This window comes from Crinia signifera, chromosome 6, assembly GCF_055691185.1.
Source record: "Crinia signifera chromosome 6, ASM5569118v1, whole genome shotgun sequence".
NCBI lineage: Eukaryota > Metazoa > Chordata > Amphibia > Anura > Myobatrachidae > Crinia > Crinia signifera.
In genome coordinates, this window is record NC_139222.1 from 270,677,589 (window position 1) to 270,704,543 (window position 26,955).

Consider the following 26,955-nt stretch of genomic DNA (forward strand, 5'->3'; position numbering starts at 1 on the left):
GATGTGTGGCTGTTAATGTCTGGGGTTTTTAAAGGTAAAAACATGTTAAGTGAACATAGTAATAGTTCATATACAGTACAGCAAGTTTTGTAACAGGTAAGATACATTTCTAATGTACAGTATGGAGGCCAGGGGTAACAGAATACAGAGTATTCCATCATTACTCTAAATGTAATTATCTTGATAGAAGACACCAACGCAACAAAGGCATGTGTGCAGTACGGAGCTCTGTGAGGCCAGATATGTCCTAGAGTAGGGGGACTTGAAGGACAGTGCTGTCATTGAGTATGTCACCTCTCACTGCGTGACCGCTGGTACTAAAATAGGGTACTTGTGGAGTATCACGGCTCCCACGATGGCCATCGTATGCCAAAAAAAATCGCATCGCATGCGACCACATACGATTTTATCGCATGCGACCACATACGATTTTGCACTGAAAAGCATCCAAATGCATTGGAATTAGTATTAAACATGTTCAATGGCCCCCAACTGGCATTTTTGAGGCTGTACCACCCCCACTATCAACGCGAACCCGAAGCGTGGCGAGCGCAGCGAGCCCACGAGGGGCGGCGGTACGCGTCCTACGACCTTTTCATACCTCCACTATCCACGTCGGCGTGGAGTTGAGAATAGAAAGTGTGGCGAGCACAGCGAGCCCGAAGCGTGGCGAGTGGACGCGGATACCTTCACAGGTATCCGCGTCCCCTCACGGGCTTCACAGGTGTCCGCGTCCCCTCGCCACACTTTCTATTCTCAACTCCACGCCGACGTGGATAGTGGGGGTATGAAAAGGTCGTAGGACGCGAACCGCTGCGCTCGCCACGCTTCGGGTTTGCGTTGATCGTGGGGGTGGTACAGCCTCAAAAATGCCAGTTGGGGCCATTGAACATGTTTAATACTAATTCCAATGCATTTGGATGCTTTTCAGTGCAAAATCGTATGCGATCAAATCGCATGCGATGGCATACGATTTTGTCAAAAACGGCCCAAATCTGTAAAAATCGTATCGCATCGCATGCCACTATATATGGCATGCAATGGGAGCCGTGATACTCCACAAGTACCTAAAATAGATATAATTCAGAATACAGAACTCTAGGTACAGGCTGCCTGCAGAATCCACAACTGATCATCATGTCTGCCATACACACCGTTCCTAGGTCATGGTGCGCTATCAGCCAACACAGGGAACATTCAGAACCTAGGGGTTAGAGTACCTGACAGCCGCTACATCCAGGTGGCTGTCTGCTCAAAGGTTATACCAGGCCTGATAACCTGCTGTACCTGCTCTGCAGCAGTCACACAAAGTGCAACACACAAAACAAGAGCTGACCTGGGGTAACACACACAGCAGGTGATCCTTGGGTAACACACAGACACAGCAGCAGCTGACCTGGGGTAACACACACACAGACACAGCAGCAGCTGACCCTGGGCTAACACACACACACACACACACACACACACACAGCAGCAGCTGACCCTGGGCTAACACATACACATAGACACCGCAGCAGCTGACCTGGGGTTCACACACACACACACACACACAGCAGCTGACCCTGGGGTAACACACACACACAGCAGCTGACCCTGGGGTAACACACACACAGACACACACTGTAGCAGCTGACCCTGTGCTAATACACAGACACAGCAGCATCTGACCCAGTGCTAATACACAGACACAGCAGCATCTGACCCAGGGCTAACACACACACAGCAGCAGCTGACCTGGCTTTAACACACACACACACACACACACACACACACACACACACACACACAGCAGCAGCTGACCCTGGGCTAACACACACACACAGAGAGACACAGCAGCAGCTGACCCTGGGCTAACACAGAGACACAGCAGCAGCTGACCCTGGGCTAACACAGAGACACAGCAGCAGCTGACCCTGGGCTAACACAGAGACAAAGCAGCAGCTGACCCTGGGCTAACACAGAGACACAGCAGCAGCTGACCCTGGGCTAACACAGAGACACAGCAGCAGCTGACCCTGGGCTAACACAGAGACACAGCAGCAGCTGACCCTGGGCTAACACAGAGACACAGCAGCAGCTGACCCTGGGCTAACACAGAGACAAAGCAGCAGCTGACCCTGGGCTAACACACACACACAGAGAGACACAGCAGCAGCTGACCCTGGGCTAACACAGAGACACAGCAGCAGCTGACCCTGGGCTAACACAGAGACACAGCAGCAGCTGACCCTGGGCTAACACAGAGACAAAGCAGCAGCTGACCCTGGGCTAACACAGAGACACAGCAGCAGCTGACCCTGGGCTAACACAGAGACACAGCAGCAGCTGACCCTGGGCTAACACAGAGACACAGCAGCAGCTGACCCTGGGCTAACACAGAGACAAAGCAGCAGCTGACCCTGGGCTAACACAGAGACACAGCAGCAGCTGACCCTGGGCTAACACAGAGACACAGCAGCAGCTGACCCTGGGCTAACACAGAGACACAGCAGCAGCTGACCCTGGGCTAACACAGAGACACAGCAGCAGCTGACCCTGGGCTAACACAGAGACAAAGCAGCAGCTGACCCTGGGCTAACACACACACACAGAGAGACACAGCAGCAGCTGACCCTGGGCTAACACAGAGACACAGCAGCAGCTGACCCTGGGCTAACACAGAGACACAGCAGCAGCTGACCCTGGGCTAACACAGAGACAAAGCAGCAGCTGACCCTGGGCTAACACAGAGACACAGTAGCAGCTGACCCTGGGCTAACACAGAGACACAGTAGCAGCTGACCCTGGGCTAACACAGAGACACAGCAGCAGCTGACCCTGGGCTAACACAGAGACAAAGCAGCAGCTGACCCTGGGCTAACACACACACACACACAGAGAGACACAGCAGCAGCTGACCCTGGGCTAACACAGAGACACAGCAGCAGCTGACCCTGGGCTAACACAGAGACACAGCAGCAGCTGACCCTGGGCTAACACAGAGACACAGCAGCAGCTGACCCTGGGCTAACACAGAGACACAGCAGCAGCTGACCCTGGGCTAACACAGAGACACAGCAGCAGCTGACCCTGGGCTAACACAGAGACACAGTAGCAGCTGACCCTGGGCTAACACAGAGACACAGTAGCAGCTGACCCTGGGCTAACACAGAGACACAGTAGCAGCTGACCCTGGGCTAACACAGAGACACAGCAGCAGCTGACCCTGGGCTAACACAGAGACACAGCAGCAGCTGACCCTGGGCTAACACAGAGACAAAGCAGCAGCTGACCCTGGGCTAACACAGAGACACAGTAGCAGCTGACCCTGGGCTAACACAGAGACACAGTAGCAGCTGACCCTGGGCTAACACAGAGACACAGTAGCAGCTGACCCTGGGCTAACACAGACACACACAGCAGCTGACCCTGGGCTAACACACAGACACACTGACAAAGCAGCAGCTGACCCTGGGCTAACACAAACACACAGCAGCAGCTGACCTGGGGTTAACACACACACACACACAGACAGCAGCAGCTGACCCAGTGTTACACACATAGCAGCAGCTGACCCAGGTAACACACACATAGCAGCTGACACAATGTAGCAGCAGCAGGGAAGGAAACCAGCAGGACCTGCCCAGGAGACATGGCAGGATACACACACATATCTGTGTCTTACAGCAGAGGCCGGCACATACATGTACACTACCTGCACACATGCTGCCTTACCTTCCCCCTCACATGCACATTATTATCCTCCCTCTCCTCCTAGCTCCCAGTCTCTGGCTGCTTCCTGTGTACAGTCACCGTGACGTCGCACAGGAGGGGGAGACCCTGTGTGACAGGAGCACGGGGAGGAGCTCTGACTCACCGGGTGGGCGGGGCTCTGCCATGGCATTAACTCCGACACTGCTGCGTGCTGTGGCCGGGCGGACGCACCAGATGCCTGGGACTCCGGCTCATAGGATCCAGTCCTGACACTCACTACAGAGCACACGGGACGGGAGAAATGCCAAAAGGCGGAACTGGATCTAATACGTCAGACGGATTAGGGGTCTTATATAAAGTACATAACATCTGTGCTGTGCTGTGCTTCACATGCAGGCAGTCTCTGGCTTGTCACAGTGCAGTAGTATTACTATTATTTTATAAAAATAAGATACATAAATATAATGATATCAATGAATAATATTGAATTTTCATATTTATAATCAGCGGCAGCTCCTACCTCAGTGCAGAAGGGGGCTGGTGGTTCCCCAACTTCTTTGGTTTAAGGCACCCTTAAGCCAAAATAATTACCGGACTGTCAGTTTTTTTTAAGTATTTGGGTCAAAATACTGTTTTTTAGTATTTAGATCAGCTAAAAAAATACTTCTTTGTAAAAATAATAAACATAAATCCAAGAATTTTTTTTTTTTTTATATAGTTCCAGACTTCTCCAGCGGCACTCCAGCTCCGTACACTGAATCCCATTACCATTCTTTAGTATGGTGGGTGCAATTCATGTAGGCACGGTAAGTTCTGCTTTCTACGTGGCATTCAGATTTGCCATCTGAAGATGGCAGAATCTGAACATCAGTGCGGAAAATGCAAGCAAGCTAAAGATATTTCTGGGAGCAGCCGTATTTCCACAGTCTGCGCTGTATCACACTGATGTAATCCATCACAGAGCAGCCTGCGCAATTATCACACTGATACCCTCCCTCACCATGCGGCTTGCATTCTATTACACTGACGCAATCCCTCACCATGCGGCCTGTCCTCTATCACACTAATGCAATCCCTCAACATGCAACCTGCACTCTGTCACACTGATGCAATCCCTTACCATGCATCCTGCGCTCTATCAAACTGATGCACTCCCTCACCATGCGTCCTGCGCTCTATCACACTGATGCACTCCATCACCGAACGTCCTGCGCTCTATCACACTGATACACTCCCTCACCATGCGTCCTGCGCTCTATCACACTGACACACTCCCTCACCATGCGTCCTGGGCTCTATCACACTGACGCACTCCCTCACCATGCGTCCTGCGCTCTATCACATTGACGCACTCCCTCACCATGCATCCTGCGCTCTATAACACTGATACACTCCCTCACCATGCGTCCTGCGCTCTATCACACTGATGCACTCCCTCGCCATGCAACCTGCACAATATCACACTGATGCACTCCCTCGCCATGCAACCTGCACAATATCACACTGATGCCCTCCCTCACCATGCGTCCTGCGCTCTATCACACTGATGCACTCCCTCACCATTCGGCCTGCGCTTTATCACACTGACGCAATCCCTCACCATGCGTCCTGCGCTCTATCACACTGATGCACTCCCTCACTATGCGGCCTGTGCTCTATCACACTAATGCAATCCCTCATGCAGCCTGTGCTCTATAACACTGACGCAATCCCTCACCATGCAACCTGCGCTCTATCACACTGACGCACTCCCTCACCATGCGTCCTGCGCTCTTTGACTATTTTATATATAGTTCCAGACTTCTCCAGCGGCACTCCAGCTCCGTACACTGAATCCCATTACCATTCTTTAGTATGGTGGGTGCAATTCATGTAGGCACGGTAAGTTCTGCTTTCTCCGTGGCATTCAGGAAGATGGCAGAATCTGAACATCAGTGCGGAAAATGCAAGCAAGCTAAAGATATTTCTGGGAGCAGCCGTATTTCCACAGTCTGCGCTGTATCACACTGATGTAATCCATCACAGAGCAGCCTGCGCAATTATCACACTGATACCCTCCCTCACCATGCGGCTTGCATTCTATTACACTGACGCAATCCCTCACCATGCGGCCTGTCCTCTATCACACTAATGCAATCCCTCAACATGCAACCTGCACTCTGTCACACTGATGCAATCCCTTACCATGCATCCTGCGCTCTATCACACTGATGCACTCCCTCACCATGCGTCCTGCGCTCTATCACACTGATACACTCCCTCACCATGCGTCCTGCGCTCTATCACACTGATGCACTCCCTCGCCATGCAACCTGCACAATATCACACTGATGCACTCCCTCGCCATGCAACCTGCACAATATCACACTGATGCCCTCCCTCACCATGCGTCCTGCGCTCTATCACACTGATGCACTCCCTCACCATTCGGCCTGCGCTTTATCACACTGACGCAATCCCTCACCATGCGTCCTGCGCTCTATCACACTGATGCACTCCCTCACTATGCGGCCTGTGCTCTATCACACTAATGCAATCCCTCATGCAGCCTGTGCTCTATAACACTGACGCAATCCCTCACCATGCAACCTGCGCTCTATCACACTGACGCAATCCCTCACTATGCAACCTGCGCTCTATCACACTGATGCAATCCCTCACTATGCGGCCTGCGCTCTTTGACAATGACGCACTCCCTCACCATGCGGCTTGCACTCTATCACACTGACACACTCCCTCACCATGCATCCTGCGCTCTACCACACTGATGCACTCCCTCGCCATGCAACTTGCACAATAACACACTGATGCACTCCCTCGCCATGCAACCTGCACAATATCACACTGATGCACTCCCTCGCCATGCAACTTGCACAATATCACACTGATGCACTCCCTCGCCATGCAACCTGCACTGTATCACACTGATGCACTCCCTCACCATTCGGCCTGTGCTCTATCACACTGACGCAATCCCTCACCATGCGGCCTGTGCTCTATCACACTGATGCAATTCCTCACCATGTGGCCTGTGCTCTATCACACTAATGCAATCCCTCATCATGTGGCCTGTGATCTATCACACTCATGCAATCCCTCATCATGCGGCCTGTGCTCTATCACACTGATGCAATCCCTCACTATGCGGCCTGCGCTCTATGACACTGACGCACTCCCTCTCCATGCGACCTGCGCTCTATCACACTGATGCACTCCCTCACCATGCGTCCTGCGCTCTATAACACTGACGCACTCCCTCACCATGCGTCCTGCGCTCTATCACACTGACGCATTCCCTCACCATGCGTCCTGCGCTCTATCACACTGATACACTCCCTCACCATGCGTCCTGCGCTCTATCACACTGATGCACTCCCTCGCCATGCAGCCTGCACAATATCACACTGATGCACTCCCTCGCCATGCAACCTGCACAATATCACACTGATGCACTTCCTCACCATGCGTCCTGCGCTCTATCACACTGATGCACTCCCTCACCATTCGGCCTGCGCTCTATCACACTGATGCACTCCCTCACCATGCGGCCTGTGCTCTATCACACTGATGTAATTCCTCACCATGCGGCCTGTGCTCTATCACACTGATGCACTCCTTCACCATGCGTCCTGCGCTCTATCACACTGACGCATACCCTCACCATGCGTCCTGCGCTCTATCACACTGGCGCATTCCCTCACCATGCGTCCTGCGCTCTATCACACTGATACACTCCCTCACCATGCGTCCTGCGCTCTATCACACCGATGCACTCCCTCGCCATGCAGCCTGCACAATATCACACTGATGCACTCCCTCGTCATGCAACCTGCACAATATCACACTGATGCACTCCCTCACCATGCGTCCTGCGCTCTATCACACTGATGCACTCCCTCACCATTCGGCCTGCGCTCTATCACACTGATGCACTCCCTCCCCATTCGGCCTGCGCTCTATCACACTGATGTAATTCCTCACCATGCGGCCTGTGCTCTATCACACTAATGCAATCCCTCATCATGTGGCCTGTTCTCTATCACACTGATGCAATCCCTCATCATGCGGCCTGCGCTCTATCACACTGATGCAATCCTGCACTATGCGGCCTGCGCTCTATGACACTGACGCACTCCCTCTCCATGCGACCTGCGCTCTATCACACTGACGCAATCCCTCACCATGCGGCCTGTGCTCTATCACACTGACATAATCCCTCACCATGCAACCTGCGCTCTATCACACTGACGCAATCTCTCACTATGCGGCCTGCGCTCTTTGACAATGACGCACTCCCTCACCATGCGGCTTGCACTCTATCACACTGACGCACTCCCTCACCATGTGGCCTGCGCTCTATCACACTGACGCACTCCCTCTCCCTGTGGCTTGCGCTCTATCACACTGACACACTCCCTCACCCGGTGACCTGCACTCTATCACACTGATGCACTCCCTCACCTGGTGACCTGTGCTCTATCAAACAAACAGATAAGAACCGCACTGAAAACAAAAGTATATATAAAATTTTGCTTCTATTTATTCAATAAAATTAATTGGTATCACTGGCCAGTGAAAATATTAAAAAATACTAATATATCACAAACAAACATTGAAAAGACAATTAGAAGACATATACAGACTGATGGACCGTTTTAACAGCTGATTAGCAATAGCCTTTGTTAAGGTGGCTTGGATTGAGTATTAAAGAGCCATCTCAAATTGTCCTTTTGTAAAAATAATATGTACTGATGAAAAAATGAAAAAAATAATCTCTTACTGTATCCTATCTGGCCAGACAGAGAAAAGGTCCCTTTCCGGATCCTGCAGTGTGCCGTCCCCTGTATATTGAAGTTTGTGTTCAGCAGCAACACATTGTTGATGATGCTGGGGGTATGTTTAAATTGCCTTTGGTGCAAGTTCCTGCCAAAGCATCCTTATATTTCAGTCAGGTATAGATGATGATGACGCATTTTCCCGCCTCCTAAACGGTGTCGACGGCTTCTTCAGATCAGAAGCAGCTGACTCGGCTCAGTCACAGCACATTCGTCCGCCTGCCCACCTGTCACATGACCAAGCTAGTGCATCCCGATTCCCGCTTGCACATAACCCCCGGCACTGGCTGACTCTGCTCACTGCTGGACTGGCTTCACTGAAAAACATGCAGCTGCCAGTGCCAGCAGGCCGCCCCGGCTCCCCTGTGACACCCCAGGGAGCCACGGCGCACAGTTTGGGAACCGCTAGCATATGCGCATACTCCAGATTCAGGTATGGGTCATTAGGTTGACCAAATTAAGGTTGACATACATTGGGTCGACCATTGAAAGTTGACAGGCGAATTTCGACACTGTCGACAACGAAAAAGTGCACAACTCGCTGAGCTCACCATGCTTGAAGTGGATGGTAGTGCATGAAATACCACCTTTCGGCAAATGGTGGCGTTTCCCGTTACCCGCTGGGCAGTGGTGAATAGAGCAGGTGCACATGAGGGGCTGGTGGCAAGGCCAGAAGCTCACAGAGCAGCAAAACGGGGGTGTGGTCTCACAGGAGTGATGCAATTTGTAGGTCACGCCCCCTTGCCTCCAGGCCATGCCAACAAAATAAGGGATGTGTGGAGGTCCCGCTATATATAAACGTTACAAAAGTTGTCAACCACATTACCTTTGAGAAAGCTTTACAGCGAAACGCGTTAAGTTCCAGCAGCACTTTGACCTTCTTGCCCACTGCCCAAACCAGCCTGGACGGACCGAAATACCTCCAACCAGTGGTGCTCTCCACGCCCATCTATTGGATCCAAAAAGGGACTTTGCATTCCTACCTCATTTACTATAGAGGAACATTCTTTGCCTACCAAGATCCCTGATCCTCCAAAACCAACAGGTGGATGGTAATTATATCCACTTTTGAGAGGGTCCATATATTTCCAGGCCCACATAGGAGCGGACAGTGAGGACAGAGTAAAAAGCCAAAATCACAGAATGTGTGCAATTGCTTGATTTTATTTATTGTTTTAAGTAGATTTATGTTTTAATGACCTATGGCAGAGGTTCCCAAACGCGGTCCTCAAGGCACCCCAACGGTTTTAGGTATATCCATGGCTCAGCACAGATGGTTAAATCAGACTGACTGAGTTACTAATTAAGTCACCTGTGGCTAAGCATGGATACACTTAATACCTGGACCGTTGGGGTGCCTTGAGGACCGCGTTTGGGAACCTCTGACCTATGGCCAAATGGTATATTAAATATTTTGTATTTAATATTTTCAATACAATGGTATCTTAGAGAATTCATGTACAGCGCTGCTTTCCTTTCTCTTTATTTGTATTCTCTCATGTTTGACACACCTGTTGTGTAGAATTATTCAGTGCTTGAAGGCAGGGGGAAATCATTTCATGATGATGAGTGGTTTTCCCCCAGTGCGCACGGCTGCAAACACATTCACAGCTGTGCACTGGGCGGGGGGATTGAGCTTCTTGCAGAACGGCGTTTACCTGCTGTAGGTCTGAATCAGGCTCTTGGTGCATGACGTTGATAGAAAGCATGGGTGTGTGTACGTAGTCACCTCTGCCCTTTCTTTGCCCGGCAGCTACCTCTGCTCTCTCTGCGGGAGAATATAATAGTGTGCCTAGCGCAGTAAGGCACCGTGCCCGAAGCACGGTGAGCAGAGCGAGCCATGCCAGGGGACGCGGTACACTTGGACGGTGTCCATGTCGACTATGTTTACATTTGGGACAAAAAACTTGAAAAATTCATGTCGACCTATTGAATTGTCGACCTTCCCATTGTCAACCTAATACTTGTGTTGACCTTCCATCCCTGACGACCTGAGCCATGTCCAGCGCTCTCCTAATGACTGGGCAGCATGGGGAGCGTAGCGGGCCTTGCGAAGTGACATGCTACACTTTAACGGTGTCTATGTCGACAATCAGGACAATTTTTTTTTAAATGCCCATGTCGACTCAAGTAAAAGTTGGAGAGGTCCTGGCTCCCCCTGGGCTTCAGGTTCCAGAGAGTCTGGTGATGTCGCCGCAGTAAAACAATGGAAATTCATTAGTCTATTAATAATAGATTAAGGGCCTGGTCTGGTAGACCCAGAGCACCCGCCCCACCACCCTGGCCTAAACCCTTCCGTCATCGTATTCCCTCGCAACCGTGGATGTGTTATGAAAACGTATCCCCTCCCATGTGCCCGCAGCAGCAGAAATCATTCGATGGTCGGCGACCATCGAATGAATTCTCCTGAGCTCGCAAATATACTGTAAGTCAGTGGAGATTGACTTTTATTTGCGGGAGGCAGGACAAAGGCAGGATGGGTGGCTGACTTCATGTGACGTCACAGGACAAAGGCAGGATGGGTGGCTGACTTCATGTGACGTCACAGGACAAAGGCAGGATGGGTGGCTGACTTCATGTGATGTCAGTTTCGATGACACCCCCCCTCCCCCCACTGACATTCTCACTCACACACATTTTATCTCTCTTTCTCCATGATACCCTATCTCTCTCTCTGGGCCGCATTTATCAAACACTACTTGCACTGCCCGTTTTCAGGGGTTAGCCGCATATATTAAGTATCCCCCACAGCGCCAGATTAAGGTCCACATGGGCCTGGAGATGAAATTTGGGAAGAGCTTATTGTATGCCATTGCAGAAAGGGAGAGCACAGGGGTGAGGGGTAAGGCACACAGTGTGGGGGTAAGGGGGAGCACAGGGGTGAGGGGTAAGGCACACAGGAGGTTATTCTGATCGGTGCGGCCAAACGTGCGTACGTTCACTATTAACGTGCGCTAGCCGTACGCGGCCGTTGGGGTTAAGTCCACCCACAACTCAGCCGCATACGTACGGGCATAAACAACGTAGAAGGGGAGTGGCGTACAAATGAGCGTACGCCAACGTACACGGACGGGCCAGCCCTTACACTCCGACAACTGGCGTACAATTGAGCGTACACCACCGTTTACGGACGTCTCTCGGCCGTCTTCCCACCGACTTCTTGCGGCTATCTGAGCGTACGCCAGCTTGCACGGACGGGTCCCTATTGTTTTCAATAGAAAAGTCAGCTTATGTCACCGCTCGTGAGAGTGAGCGTACGTCCGTGTACGCTGACATACCCTTCACATATATGGACCTGCAAATCTTGCCTTTCAACTATAATTATGAAAATTAATTAATTGATTGAATTAATTAATGTGCAAAATAGTGGGCATGGGCTTAAAACATTGCTGAAACATCCTTTGTAGGTGTTAGATGTGGTTTATGTTATTGTATAATAAATACAAAACCTATGTTTGTATTAGAGTGAACACGTTGACACATGTCGACTTGTGTAGATTGAGTGTGCTACTGTGTAAAGTCTATGAAAGCACGTAGTGAATGTGTCGAACTGTTTAACAAATACCTACCTTAGCATATATAAGCAGGTCTTACAAAGATTCTTACCTTAAATTAAACAAACCTTTAAATGTCGAGAAGTATAGAAAGATAACCTTCCAATGTGTTAGAGTGCTGTGTGTGGCTTGCAGGTAGTGAATTCATGGTTTTGACTTAATAGACTGCAGCATTGTTTATTACATTCAGGTGTATGTGTTTGAGTAGTAATCCGCGTAAATTAGCTAACCCAGGCGCACGCTGGCATGCGGTATCTGTAGGGGTGGTTTGAGATGGCGGTTGGCGGCCGCCTGTTTTGTGTCCGAAATGAACGGTGCTTTAGTCGATCGTGCGGTAGTAGCACCGCTCATTTTTGGTGCACACCCCCGTGTACGCCCATTTTCCCTCAGTATTTCGGCCGCTCCCCTCAACACGCCCCTATGCCGCCCCCAATACCCGTACACTCGCGTACAGGTTTTTTCGCACGTAGAGACCCGTCCGTAAGCGTTGGTGAGTGGTCGCGCCTGCGCATTAGCGAATGTACGCATGCGCAGATCATAAAAAAATCCCGGGACGTACGCGTACGGCCCGGCCTCTCCAACCAGAATAAGGCCCAGAGTGTGGGGGTAAGGGGGAGCACAGGGGTGAGGGGTAAGGCACACAGTGTGGGGGTAAGGGGGAGCACAGGGGTAAGGCACACAGTGTGATGGTAAGGGGGAGCACAGGGTTGAGGGTAAGGCACACAGTGTGGTGGTAAGGGGGAGCGCAGGGGTGAGGGGTAAGGCACAATGCGGCAGATGTATTAAGCTTTAACAAGAGATAAGTGCAAGGGTGATAAGGAGAGATAAACGTCCAGCCAATCACCTGCTAACTGCCATGTTACAGCCTGTGTTTGAAAAAAAATCAGTTAGGAGCTGATTGGCTGGACGTTTATCTCTCTGTATCACCCTTGAATTTATCTCTTGTTAAGGCTTAATACATCTGCCCCACAGTGTGGTGTTAAGGGAGAGCGCAGGGGTGAGGGGTAAGGCAAACAGTGTGGGGGTAAGGGGGAGCACAGGGGTGAGGGGTAAGGTACACAGTGTGGTGGTAAGGGGGTGCACAGAGGTGAGGGGTAAGGCACACTGTGTGGGGGTAAGGGGGAGCACAGAAGTGAGGGGTCAGGTATGCAGGGTGAAGGTAAGATGGAGCACAGGGGTGAGGGGTCAGACACACAGCATGAGGGATACAGCACCACTAGTATGATATGGCAAACTTAACAACAACAAAAATAACATTTTTCATTCTAATTAAAAACAAGGGGAACAGCTCCCCTGGACTAATACGGGACACTGGGCAGCACAGCTGAGTAGATACGGGACACTGGGCAGCACAGCTGCGTAGATACGGGACACTGGGCAGCACAGCTGGACTGATACGGGGGGCAGTCCTGTAGTAAAAGTTGATTTTTTTTCCAGAGAGTCCCTTAGTTGTCCCCCACAGCAGTCCCATATAACAGCCCCCCATAGTAGTACCCCCATAATAGTAGCCTTAGTAATGCCCCCTTAGTAGTTGTACCCTGAGTAGTTTTCCATTTAGTATAGTTCCCCCTCAATAGTCCCCCCTTAGTAGATGTAAAAAGTTCCTGCACCACTAGTTCCCCCTTAGTAGTTGGACCCTTTAGATTCCCAATCTGTAGTTGCCCCTGTTAAACAGCCCTCATTAAGTTAGGCAGCTCCTATTAGTTCCCCCATTAGTTATATTGTCTCCCTGAAGCCCCCGTTTCTTTCCCCTGTCTGCAGACATCATGGACACATCACATCACATGCGGACTGAAGATGGCGCCGATTTCCCGGACTTTTATAGATTCCGGGTCTTGCGAGAAATCTTCAGCAGGAGATGATGTTCTACTGGATGGAAGCGAACCACTCGGATGAGCCGCGGATCAGGTAATCTCGGGTACGTCAGATCTCTAGGATCCGAACATGCTCATGTCTATATACTGTAGGATGGAAAGGCAGCAAGATAGGGGGTGGGCTGGAGAGGCAGCGAGATAGGGGGTGGGCTGGAGAGGCAGTGGTGGGATGGAGAGGCAGTGAGATAGGAAAGGGATGTAGAGGCAGCAACATAGTAAAGGGAAGGAGAGGCAGTGATGTAGGAATAACATAGTAACATAGTAATTAAGGCTGAAAAAAGACATTAGTCCATCGAGTTCAACCTATTTGACTTTTACTACTGACTTGAGTAAGTCGGTACTTGTTTCCTATCTGGGCGCCCACGATCATAATCGCGGTCATCGCGGGCATCGCGGGTAAATCGGGATGACCGCGATGCCCGCGATGACCGCGATTTTCCCATAGGGAACAATGTTAAAACGGCAGATTGACCGCGATTTGACTGTTAAATGCCTCAATGGACCCGATTTGGGGCCAAAAAGGCCAAATTAACCCTTAAATGTCCCCCCAAATTTTTTACGCCACCCCACGATCCACGCCAACCCGAAGCGTGGCGAGCGCAGCGAGCCCGCGAGGGGCGGCGGTACGCGTCCTCCGACCTTTTCATGCCCTACTATCCACTAGGGCGTGGTGTGAGAATATAATAGTGTGGCGAGCGCAGCGAGCCACCGAGCCCGAAGCGTGGCGAGCGCAGCGAGCCCCGCGAGGGGACGCGGATACCTTCACAGGTAGACGCGTCCCCTCGCGGGCTTCACAGGTGTCCGCCTCGCCACGGACACCTGTGAAGCCCGCGAGGGGACGCGCATAACTGTGAAGGTATCTGCGTCCCCTCGCGGGGCTCGCTGCGCTCGCCACGCTTCGGGCTCGGTGGCTCGCTGCGCTCGCCACACTATTATATTCTCACACCACGCCCTAGTGGATAGTAGGGCATGAAAAGGTCGGAGGACGCGTACCGCCGCCCCTCGCGGGCTCGCTGCGCTCGCCACGCTTCGGGTTGGCGTGGATCGTGGGGTGGCGTTAAAAATTTGGGGGGACATTTAAGGGTTAATGGGCTCTGTGGCCCATTTAACATTGATTCCTATGGCCAAATCGGGTGGATTGAGGCATTTAACAGTAAAATCGTGGCCATCGCGCCTTTTAACATTGATTCCTATGGGAAATCGGGAGCATCGCGTCGCGGGCATCGCGGGTACATTTATGGCCGGCCGCGACGCGACCGACACGATTTTCATGTTTAACATTGGTTTCAATGGGAAATCGCGGGCATCGCGTCGGTCGCGTCGCGGCCATACATAAATGTACCCGCGATGCCCGCGACGGGCGCCCAGATAGGAAACAAGTACCAGTAAGTCATATCTATAGGTTTCCCTTAATGGCCAAAAATGCATCCAGTTTTGATTTAAATTCATTAACGATGAGTTCCAGAATGTTACTGCTCTAATTTATTTTCCTCGAGCCTCAGTACATGCCCGCGTGTCCTAAGTATAGGCCTGTTAGTGACCAATCATCTCCCAGTTCCATATGATTCCCATTCCTGTATTTGAACATAATAATCATATCACCTCTCAACCTCCGTTTCTCCAGTGAAACGGAGGTTGAGAGGTGATATGATTAGTATGTTCAATTACAGGATTGGGAATAATATGGGATGGAGAGGCAGTGGTGGGATGAAGAGGCAGTTATATAGGGGTGGGATGGAGAGGCAGTGATATAGTGGTGGGATGAAGAGGCAGTAATATAGGGGTGGGATGAAGAGGCAGTGATATAGGGGTGGGATGAAGAGGCAGTGATATAGGGGTGGGATGAAGAGGCAGTGATATAGGGGTGGGATGAAGAGGCAGTGATATAGGGGTGGGATGAAGAGGCAGTGATATAGGGGTGGGATGAAGAGGCAGTGATATAGGGGTGGGATGAAGAGGCAGTGATATAGGGGTGGGATGGAGAGGCAGTAATGTAGTGGTGGGATGGAGAGGCAGTGATGTAGTTGTGGGATGGAGAGGCAGTGAGATAGGAAAGGGATGGAGAGGCAGTGATGAAGGAGTGGAATGGAGAGGCAGTGAATTAGGGGTGGGATGGAGAGGCAGTGAAGCAGGGGTGGGATGGAGAGGCAGCGAGGAAAGAGATGGAGAGGCATTGATGTAGGGGTGGGATGGAGAGCAGTGATGTAGTGGTGGGATGAAGAGGCAGTGAGATAGTAAAGGGATGGAGAGGCAGTGATGTAGGGGTGGGATGGAGAGGCAGTGATGTAGTGGTGGGATGGAGAGGCAGCGAGATAGGGGTGGGATGGAGCGGCAGCGAGGAAAGAGATGGAGAGGCAGTGATGTAGGGGGTGGGACGGAGAGGCGGTGAGATAGGAAAGGGATGGAGAGGCAATGATGTAGGGGGTGAGATGGAGAGGCAGTGAGACGGGGTGGGATGGAGAGGCAGCAAGATGGGGGGTGGGATGGAGAGGCAGTGAGACAGGGTGTGGGATGGAGAGGCAGCGAGATGGGGGGGGGTGGGATGGAGAGGCAGCGAGATAGGGGTGGGATGGAGAGGCAGTGATGTAGGGCTGGGATGGAGATGCAGTGAGATAGGGTGTGGGATGGAGAAGCAGCGAGATGGGGGGTGGGATGGAGAGGCAGTGAGGAAAGAGATGGAGGCATTGATGTAGGGGTGGGATGGAGAGCAGTGATGTAGTGGTGGGATGAAGAGGCAGTGAGATAGTAAAGGGATGGAGAGGCAGTGATGTAGGGGTGGGATAGAGAGACAGTGAGGAAAGTAATGGAGAGGAACTGATGAGTGGAATGGAGAGGCAGTGAAGTAGAGGTGGGATGAAGAGGCAGTGAAGCAGGGGTGGGATGGAGAGGCAGTTATGTAGTGGTGGGATGGAGAGGCAGCTATGTAGTGGTGGGATGGAGAGGCAGCAAGATAGGGGTGGGATGGAGAGGCAGCGAGGAAAGAGATGGAGAGGCAGAGATGTAGGGGGTGGGATGGAGAGGCAGTGAGATAGGAAAGGGATGGAGAGGCAGTGATGTAGGGCTGGGATGGAGAGGCAGCGAGATAGGGGGTGAGATGGAGAGGCCGTGAGACAGGGGGTGGGATGGAGAGGCAGCGAGATGGGGGGGGGGGGTGGGATGGAGAGGCAGTAATATAGGAGGTGGGATGGAGAAGCAGCGAGATAGGGGTGGGATGCAGCGGCAGTGCGGAAAGAGATGGAGAGGCAGTTATGTAGGGGTGGGATGGAGAGCAGTGATGTAGGGGGTGGGATGAAGAGACAGTGAGATAGTAAAGGGATGGAGAGGCAGTGATGTAGGGGTGGGATAGAGAGACAGTGAGGAAAGTAATGGAGAGGCACAGATGTAGGGGTGGGATGGAGAGGCAGTGATGTAGGGGTGGGATGGAGAGGCAGTGAGATAGGGATAGTAAAGGGATGGAGAGGCAGAGATGTAGAGGTGGGATGGAGAGGCAGTGAGGAAAGTAATGAAGAGGCAGTGATGTAGAGGTGGGATGGAGAGGCAGTGATGTAGGGGTGGGATGGAGAGGCAGTGATGTAGAGGTGGGATGGAGAGGCAGTGATGTAGGGGTGGGATGGAGAGGCAGTGAGGAAAGTAATGGAGAGGCAGTGATATAGGGGTGAGATGGAAAGGCAGTGATGTAGGGGTGGGATGGAGAGGCAGTGATGTAGGGGTGGGATAGGGAGGCAGTGAGAAAAGTAATGGAGAGGCAGTGATGTAGGGGTGGGATGGAGAGGCAGTGAGATAGGGATAGTAAAGGGATGGAGAGGCAGAGATGTAGGGGTGGGATGGAGAGGCAGTGAGGAAAGTAATGGAGAGGCAGTGATGTAGGGGTGGGATGGAGAGGCAGTGAGGAAAGTAATGGAGAGGCAGTGATGTAGGGGTGGGATGGAGAGGCAGTGATATAGGGGTGGAATGGAGAGCAGTGATGTAGAGGTGGGATCAGTGGCGTAACTATAAATTTTGCTCCCTCCAGCCAAAATATTTTCTGGCGCCCCCTCTCCCCCTGAATCCACGTATGAGCATGCATGCAAGTTGGGAGTGCAGAAGATTTACGCTGGCTGCAGGGAAAGAGGAGAGGACAGCTCTGTACTTACACAGGACGAGATGCTGGCAACAATCAGGAAAGCCAATTGACTCCCAACAAAATTAACCCTAGAATGTCTGTGTGCGCGTGTACATGTGGTAGGGAATATAGATTGTAAGCTCCACTGGGGCAGGGACTGATGTGAATGCTCAAGCACTGCAGAATATGTGAGCCCTATATAAGAAACTGTTAATAAATGAATAAAAATTAGGTGCAATTTAAAGGACACACATAAGATCCTAAAGTATAAATCTTATATTTGCATTTACTGTATATTTGGGACTATGGAATGTCAATCCCTTAAATAAATAATGCATAGTGCTTTTGTGAACAGTACTTCTCACATTATAGTCTTTTGCTTGTTAATCACACATTGTTATTAACTGAAATAAGTAATGAAGTAAAAATTATTACTTTGCTTTCAACTAACTGTAATGACATTCTACTGTATACAGTGATTGGATGTCCTGATTGTCACAGACACTCACACCAGGAACTGTTAGAGCACATTTGGGATGGGATGGGTCAGGTGGCAGAGGGGCCTGTGTCCCCCCAGGTTGGACTACCAGGGCACATTTGCACTTACATGAAGCTGATATCCTGAAGTGTAGCTTTTCATGCTCAAGTCAACGAGAGCTGGCTGAATCAGAGCTGGTTATTGGTGCATGTGTAGGTTCTGTACTGCGGGTGGCTGGCTCTGCTCTCAGCGCAGGCTGCACACAAATCTGATCACACAGCTCAAACTGTAGCCGCCACAGCCCGCACTGAATCTGAAGCGCCAGCGGCAGCGCCAGCTGGAAGTTAGTGCCGCGGTTTCCATCTGTCCCGTTGCACGCAAAATCCCCCCATCCCCCGCCCCGCCATTGCCGAACTTTTTTTTTTTAAATGGATGGAAACAGCGGTGTGCGGACGGCAGCGGGCACCATCAACTAGCTTGTGCATCGGTGCACTGCACCGCCAGCGTGATAGGTCTTCCTAAGGAGAGCTGCTGTCCTCACCTAGCCAGCAGGACGGCAGCTCACCTTAGGAAGATGTATCACGCTGTCAGGCAGCCTTCACAGAGTACACATTGTGCTGCTGCTGCTGTTGTATGATTTTCCTGCAGGTTTTGGGCCGTGGGCGCTTGTGCCAGGGTCCACTTCATCAGGTGCACTGTGTACACGATACAGGGATGCTGGGGGTAGAGCTTGTGAAGCAAGCCTTTGATTGTGCAGCAACTTAGCAAGGAGTACGCAGCAGGTACAGTTACAGTATGCTGCTGGTGCCGGGGGTAAAGTGAGTCAGTGCGCCGGGTGGGTGCCGGCGCCCACGCAGCCCCTGCTCCCCCAAGCAGTCGCGGGGGCTGCCTTACACTAGCTACGCCACTGGGTGGGATGGAGAGGCAGTGAGGAAAGTAATGGAGAGGCAGTGATGTAGGGGTGGGATGTAGAGGCAGTGATGTAGGGGTGGGATGGAGAGGCAGTGAGGAAAGTAATGGAGAGGCAGTGATGTAGGGGTGGGATGGAGAGGCAGTGAGGAAAGTAATGGAGAGGCAGTGATGTAGGGGTGGGATGGAGAGGCAGTGAGGAAAGTAATGGAGAGGCAGTGATGTAGGGGTGGGATGGAGAGGCAGTGATGTAGGGGTGGGATAGAGAGGCAGTGAGGAAAGTAATGGAGAGGCAGTGATGTAGGGGTGGGATGGAGAGGCAGTGATGGAGGGGTGGGATGGAGGGGCAGTGAGATTGGGATAGTAAAGGTATAGAGATGCTGTCAGGACTCCCGGCCGCCGCCGCCGGCTCTGCAGAGCATTGCGCCGCGTGCATTACTCACCAGCATGGGCGCTGTGCTCCTGGCGTCTCTGCAGCCGTCACACTGGCGTTCCCCGCCATGGTGCTGCTGGCAGGGATGGGGGTATGTCCTCCGTGGGTCCGGCTGCTCCCGTGGCCGGCTCCCAGGACGGGCGCCGCCATCTTGCGTGTGGCATCAGGCAGGAGGGGGCTTAGTCAGATATAACCTCTGATTGGAGGTTGGGCCCGTGACATCACAGCCTGGGGAATAAAAGGCAGGGCTGCCTTTTCCTCAGTGCTGCTGCTACTTCTGGTTTGGATCAGTGTTCTGCTGACAGCCAGTGAGAGTGTACACAGCTCCTGGTCTCTCTGGGTCCTGTCTACGTTCCGAGGTGTTATCCTTCCAAGTGTCTCCAGAGTTCCGTTATCCTTCCAAGTGTCTCCTGAGTTCCGTTATCCTTCCAAGTGTCTCCTGAGGTCCGTTATCCTTCCAAGTGTCTCCTGAGTTCCGTTATCCTTCCAAGTGTCTCCTGAGTTCCGTTATCCTTCCAAGTGTCTCCTGAGTTCCGTTATCCTTCCAAGTGTCTCCTGAGTTCCGTTATCGTTCCAAGTGTCTCCTGAGTTCCATTATCCTTTCAAGTACCTTCTGAGTTCTGTTATATCCATCTGCTCCAGCTAGCGTCCAAGTTTCCTTTGAGGCTCCCGTTGGAGGGCCGCGACCTGCTGGGTGGACGCAGCAAAGTCCAAATTCCCTTGCGGGAATCCCTGGTGAAAACCGCCACCCAGTTTAGACTCCGCGCCTCTGACCGGGAGTATCGACCAACTCCTAAGAGACTTCTATGAGACGCCAGTATATTCGACCAGCCGTTCTTTCTCCACCATTGGCCTCCGTGTCAGAATCAACGCCCCTAGTGGATCCACAACAACCCGTTGTGACAGATGCAGTGATGTAGGGTGGGATGGAGAGGCAGTGAGGAAAGTAATGGAGAGTCAGTGATGTAGGGGTGTGATGGAGAGGCAGTGATGTAGGGGTGCAATGGAGAGGCAGTGATGTAGAGGTGGGATGAAGAGGCAGTGAGGAAAGTAATGGAGAGGCAGTGATGGAGGGGTGGGATAGAGAGGCAGTGAGGAAAGTAATGGAGAGGCAGTGATGTAGAGGTGGGATGGAGAGGCAGTGATGTAGGGGTGGGATGGAGAGGCAGTGAGATAGGGATAGTAAAGGGATGGAGAGGCAGAGATGTATGGATGGGATGGAGAGGCAGTGAGGAAAGTAATGGAGAGGCAGTGATATAGGGGTGGGATGGAGAGGCAGTGATGTAGGGGTGGGATGGAGAGGCAGTGATATAGGGGTGGGATGGAGAGCAGTGATGTAGAGGTGGGATGGAGAGGCAGTAAGGAAAGTAATGGAGAGGCAGTGATGTAGGGGTGGGATGGAGAGGCAGTGATGTAGGGGTGGGATGGAGAGGCAGTGAGGAAAGCAATGGAGAGGCAGTGATGTATGGGTGGGATGGAGAGGCAGTAATGTAGGGGTGGGATAGAGAGGCAGTGAGGAAAGTAATGGAGAGGCAGTGATGTAGGGGTGGGATGGAGAGGCAGTGATGGAGGGGTGGGATGGAGAGGCAGTGATGGAGGGGTGGGATGGAGAGGCAGTGATGGAGGGGTGGGATGGAGGGCAGTGAGATAGGGGTGGGATGGGGAGGCAGTGAGGAAAGTAATGGAGAGTCAGTGATGTAGGGGTGGGATGGAGAGGCAGTGATATAGGGGTGGGATGGAGAGGCAGTGATATAGGGGTGGGATGGAGAGCAGTGATGTAGGGGTGGGATGGAGAGGCAGTGAGGAAAGTAATGGAGAGGCAGCGGTGTAGGGGTGAGACGGAGAGCAGTGATGTAGGGGTGGGATGGAGGGGTAGTGAGATAGGGATAGGAAAGGGATGGAGAGGCAGTAAGGAAAGTAATGGAGAGGCAGTGATGTAGGGGTGAGATGGCGAGCAGTGATGTAGGGGTGAGATGGAGAGCAGTGAGATAGGGATAGTAAAGGGATGGAGAGGCAGAGATGTAGGGGTGGGATGGAGAGGCAGTGAGGAAAGTAATGGAGAGGCAGTGATGTAGGGGTGGGATGGAGAGGCAGTGATATAGGGGTGGGATGGAGAGCAGTGATGTAGAGGTGGGATGGAGAGGCAGTGAGGAAAGTAATGGAGAGGCAGTGATGTAGGGGTGGGATGGAGAGGCAGTGATGTAGGGGTGGGATGGAGAGGCAGTGAGGAAAGTAATGGAGAGGCAGTGATGTAGGGGTGGGATGGAGAGGCAGTGATGTAGGAGTGGGATAGTGAGATCGGAAAGTTGAGGGAGAGGCAGTGATTTAGGGGTGGGATGGAGAGGCAGTGAGATTGGAAAAGGAAGGAGAGGCAGTGAGATATGAAAGTGAAGGAGAGGCAGTGATTTAGGGGTGGGATGGAGAGGCAGTGAGATCAGAAAAGGAAGGAGAGGCAGTGAGATATGAAAGGGATGGGATGGACGGGTCAGTAATAGTGGGGGACACTGGCATAGAGAAAGAGTAGACAATGGGATGGGTACACTGACCTGAGATTGTTGCTGGTGTTTCACTCCTGGTCCTGCAGTCATGTAGCAGCACCCTGCTCTCTCAGCCCTATAGCTCTGGCTGCTGCTGGCGGGATCAGACAGGCTGGTGTGCTCTAAGGTGGCTGCCAATGATCACTGCATCACCATGGTGGTGCGGTGCAGGGAGACTTCTCGGCTTCTCCATGTCACATCTGAGGGGTGACTCTGGACTGGGGCTGGAGTGCATGGAAGCTGGGTTCTTTAATGTAAGTAGGAGGCCCGAAGGGGTGACTGTGAAGAGTCCAGGCACTCGGATGGAACCTACAGTATGTAGGGAGCTCTGGACTGGAATTAGGAGGAATCAGGTAACGGGTGATGAACACAACACTGAAGCCTCTGGAACAAGGAATCGGTCCTCACCGATGTTGACCATCAATGGTGGATGATGACACAGGGGAAAACTGCAGGTAAGTATATGACTCAGGTAGATACCACTAACACAGGCACGGAAGAGGTCCACCGATGATGACTGCAACCAATATTAATACACCAATGGTGGTAATATCAATGTTGACACTGGGAGAAGGTGGCTGGTAAATTGGGTGGTACAGAGTATACGAGCAGGTAGCAAAATGAAGTAAGCAGTGATTGGCAATGAACGATGGGATTGCGATGACAAGCATTGGTAACCAGTAGAGACATGATTATATGCATTTGCATATTTGCATATGCATTTGCATATTTGCATATTTTGCCCATTCTCACTGGTTATTGCATATTTTACCTAAAATCTAGTGATGGTGCATATTTTAGGCACCACCCCCTTTCCACCCATGAGTCACAGCACTGCTTTGCCCTGCTGCTGCTGGCCAGGTAGTGGTAGAGTGTGCAGGCTGGGGCAATATGTGCGCAGTGTGGGGAACCCTGGATGTACACTATGTCTGACATTGCTCTAGGCTGCCAATCCAGGTTGATAAAAGTCAGTCGGGGCGGATGCCATTACAAAGCTCCTAAACCTTTGCCTGCCCTGGCCTGGGAGTTTACACCAAGAGACAGACTTCTGCAGCAGAGGAGGCGGGCAGAAGGGTTGTGACATCACGCGGCGTAGAAGAAATGCCGTGTCACAGTGAGTATGCGGCGCAGGGAGGAAGCCTTCCACTGCGCCGCCCTCACACACTATGCTGACATTTTATCCATTGGTGCTGGAGATGAGGATCCTTGTAGTTAATGCCAGAAGAGCCTAGGACGCTGCAGTCTGCTGTAGCAGCCAGGAAGACAAAAAATCCTGTGTACAGCACTAGACATCTGCAGATGCTGTCAGACTATTTTTGAGGTTTATTTGCAACTAATTGTATGCTGATTTTTAAATAAATAAGCTAAAAATTACTTTTTTTATTATTTAATGTAGCATATTTTAACACTTTTCATGCATATTTCAAGCTTTTTATGTTGCATATAATCCTGTCTCTAGTAATCAGGTAACCGATCAAATCATGCCCCTTTCAGACCGCCCAAAAAAAAACGTTATTTTGCCGATTTTTAACCGTTTTGAAACGGTAATCTGTGCAGTCTGAAAGGTGCAAAGAGAATTTACCGTTTCCAAAAAAATGGTTTTTGGAAACGGTAAAAAAGCAGGGTCCTACCCGTTTCAGACCCGTTTTTTTGGGTGTCAAAACGGATCTGAAACGGGATTCCTACACCTCCCCTCCTCCCTGGGCAGCGCAGGGAGGGGAATAATCAGTGGCGGGGTCCCTGCAGCTACTAGTTCCCATATGCTGCAGGGACCCCGCCACTGATATAACATACACTGTAGGGACCCCCTGCGCTTCCCAGGTAGGATATGTGCTGTGGGACTGGAGGCCCCCCGGCAGCCTCTCTCCCCCCTCGCCCCCCGCGTCGTGTCCATACCGCGCTGTTTTGCGGGAGGACCCCCGGGCAGCCTCTGCTCTCTCCCCCCTCGCCCCCCCCCCGTCATACCTCCAGCGTCTGTCTATCACCGGACAGAGACGCCCCCCCCCCCCAGCCTGGTCCGGCCACAGTGCACAGGGGAGCAGTGTGAGCCGTTTTCACTATCGCTTTCACACTGCAAACCTGCTTTAGACCAGGTATTTAGATGCGGTGTGAAAGGGGGTAAACTTCCTCTGACACGTTTTAAATACCAGGTCTAAAGCAGGTTTTGCGGTGTGAAAGCAGCATTATTTATTTACAGTTTCTTACAGGAAATAGGCTTAGATGGAATTAAAGGCAATTCCCAGTCTGGACACTGGAGGGAGTCCGGCTACAGCAGGATGTTAAACTGCACTTGCTGTGGTTCCAACAATGGCATGCGATGCGATGAGACAGGATTTTTAATTGTACAGCCACCCTGATGGGTGATTACTATGGTAAATGCACCCCCAGGCTGATTTTTAATTGTACAGCCACCCTGATGGGTGATTACTATGGTAAATGCACCCCCAGGCTGATTTTTTATTGTACAGCCACCCTGATGGGTGATTACTATGCTATATGCATCCCCATTTTTAACGCCACCCCCACTATCAACGCCAACGGTACGGCGGTACGCGTTCCCCGACCTTTTCATACCCCCACTATCCACGTCAGCGTGGAGTTGATTTTAGATAGTGTGGCGAGCGCAGAAAGCCACCGAGCCCGAAGCGTGGCGAGCGGACGCGGAATACATGTGAAGTAATCCGCGTCCGCTCGCCACACTATATAAAATCAACTCCATGCCGACGTGCACCTCCACCCCTCGTGGGCTCTCTGCGCTTGCCATGCTTTGGGTTGGTGTTGATAGTGGGGGTGGGGTTAACAATGGGAGGGCATTTAACATAGTAATCACCCATCAGGGTGGCTGTACAATTAAAAATCGGGTCTGGGGGTGCATTTAACATAGTAATCACCCATCAGGGTGGCTGTACCATTAAAAAATCGGGTCTCATCGCATCGCATGCAATGCGACCGATATGATGGCATAAGATTAAAATCGTGGGCGCCGTGCTAGGAAACAAGTACCCAAAAAAGTTTATAGTGGTACTTGTTTCCTAGCACGGCCACAACGATCATGATCGCGGGCATCGGGGGTAAAATCGGGGCCATCGCGGGCATCGCATGCACTAAAAAATGGGCTGCGATGGGCCAGACGCGATGCCCGCGATTTCCCCATAGAGAACAATGTTAAATGCCTCAATTTACCCGCGATGACCACGATTTCCCATAGGAAACAATGTGAAATGGCTCAATTTACCCAAATTATCATAGGAACAATGGTAAATGGGCCAAAAACACCCCTGAACATTGAAATGTCCCCCCAAAAGTAGTTTACGCCACCACGTGATCAACGTGAACCCGAAGCGTGGTGAGCGCAGTGAGCCCGCGAGGGGCGGCAGTACGCGTCCTCCGACCTTTTCATACCCCTACTATCCACTAGGGCGTGGAGTTGAGAATAGAATAGTGTGGCGAGCACAGCGAGCCCCGCGAGGGGACGCGGATACCTGTGAAGCCCGCGAAGGGACGCGTTCACCTGTGAAGGTATCCGCGTCCGCTCGCCACGCTTCGGGCTCGGTGGCTCGCTGCGCTCGCCACACTATTCTATTCTCAACTCCACGCCCTAGTGGATAGTGGGGGTATGAAAAGGTCGGAGGACGCGTACCGCCGCCCCTCGCGGGCTCGCTGCGCTCGCCACGCTTCGGGTTCACGTTCATCGCGGGGTGGCGTGAACTACTTTTGGGGGGACATGTCAATGTTCAGGGGTGTTTTTTGGGCTTTCTGGCCCATTTACCATTGTTCCCTATGATGATTTGGGTAAATTGACCCATTTAACATTGTTTCCTATGGGAAATCGCGGTCATCTGGGGTAAAGTTACCCATTTAACATTGTTCCCTATGGGGAAATCACGCCCATCGCATGTGGACCATTTAAGCATTTTTAGCCGCACACGACGCGACCGACCCGATTTTCACTGTTTTCAATGCATTTCAATGGAAAAATCGGGGGCATCGCGTCGGTCGCGTCGCAGGCCACTAAAATGACCCCCGATGGCCGCGATTTGTGGCCGTGCTAGGAAACAAGTACCTTTATAGTTACCTAATGGACATCACATTGCATGTACTACAAAAGTGACGCGATGCAATGTAGCACAAAAAGTACTGCCTGCAGATACTTTTTGTGCTATACAATATTGTACCCGCATTGCAACGCATCGCATCCCCGTAGATACACGGTGCGATTCTAACCAATGTGATGCAGTTTGAACTTTAAAAGTTCAAAACCCATGTTAAAATCGCAACGTGTATGGGCATCTTTAGTCCTTAGAATCACAAGTGAAATAATTAGCTCCACCTGTGGATCTTTTAAAATATCTCAGTCAGTCAGTAATGAGCGCACCTGTTGTATGACCTGGAAAACATGAACTAAAGCTGTGTACACACGGGGGCGATAGGGGCTGAAATCGCTGGAAATATGGTCGCAGGCAATCATATTGACAGTGATGGGAGTGTGCCCCGGCGATAATTTGCCGGGTGCGCGCTCCCATTTTCAGCCCCGTTC

General features: G+C 51.6%; 1 protein-coding gene across 6 annotated transcripts in view; it reads right to left on the minus strand.

The window, feature by feature from the left end:
- The window catches only part of ZFYVE27 (zinc finger FYVE-type containing 27), a 201,705-nt gene that overhangs the window by 98,381 nt on the left and 76,369 nt on the right, over positions 1-26,955 (minus strand). For 5 of the 6 annotated variants that reach the window (XM_083149587.1, XM_083149586.1, XM_083149585.1 and 2 more), the window contains exon 1: positions 3,718-3,849. The exons of the other annotated variant lie outside the window; for it this stretch is intronic. The gene's annotated coding sequence lies outside the window, so the exon portion shown is untranslated. Of the gene's footprint in view, positions 1-3,717; positions 3,850-26,955 lie in introns of those variants that run through there. 6 annotated transcript variants of the gene reach the window in all.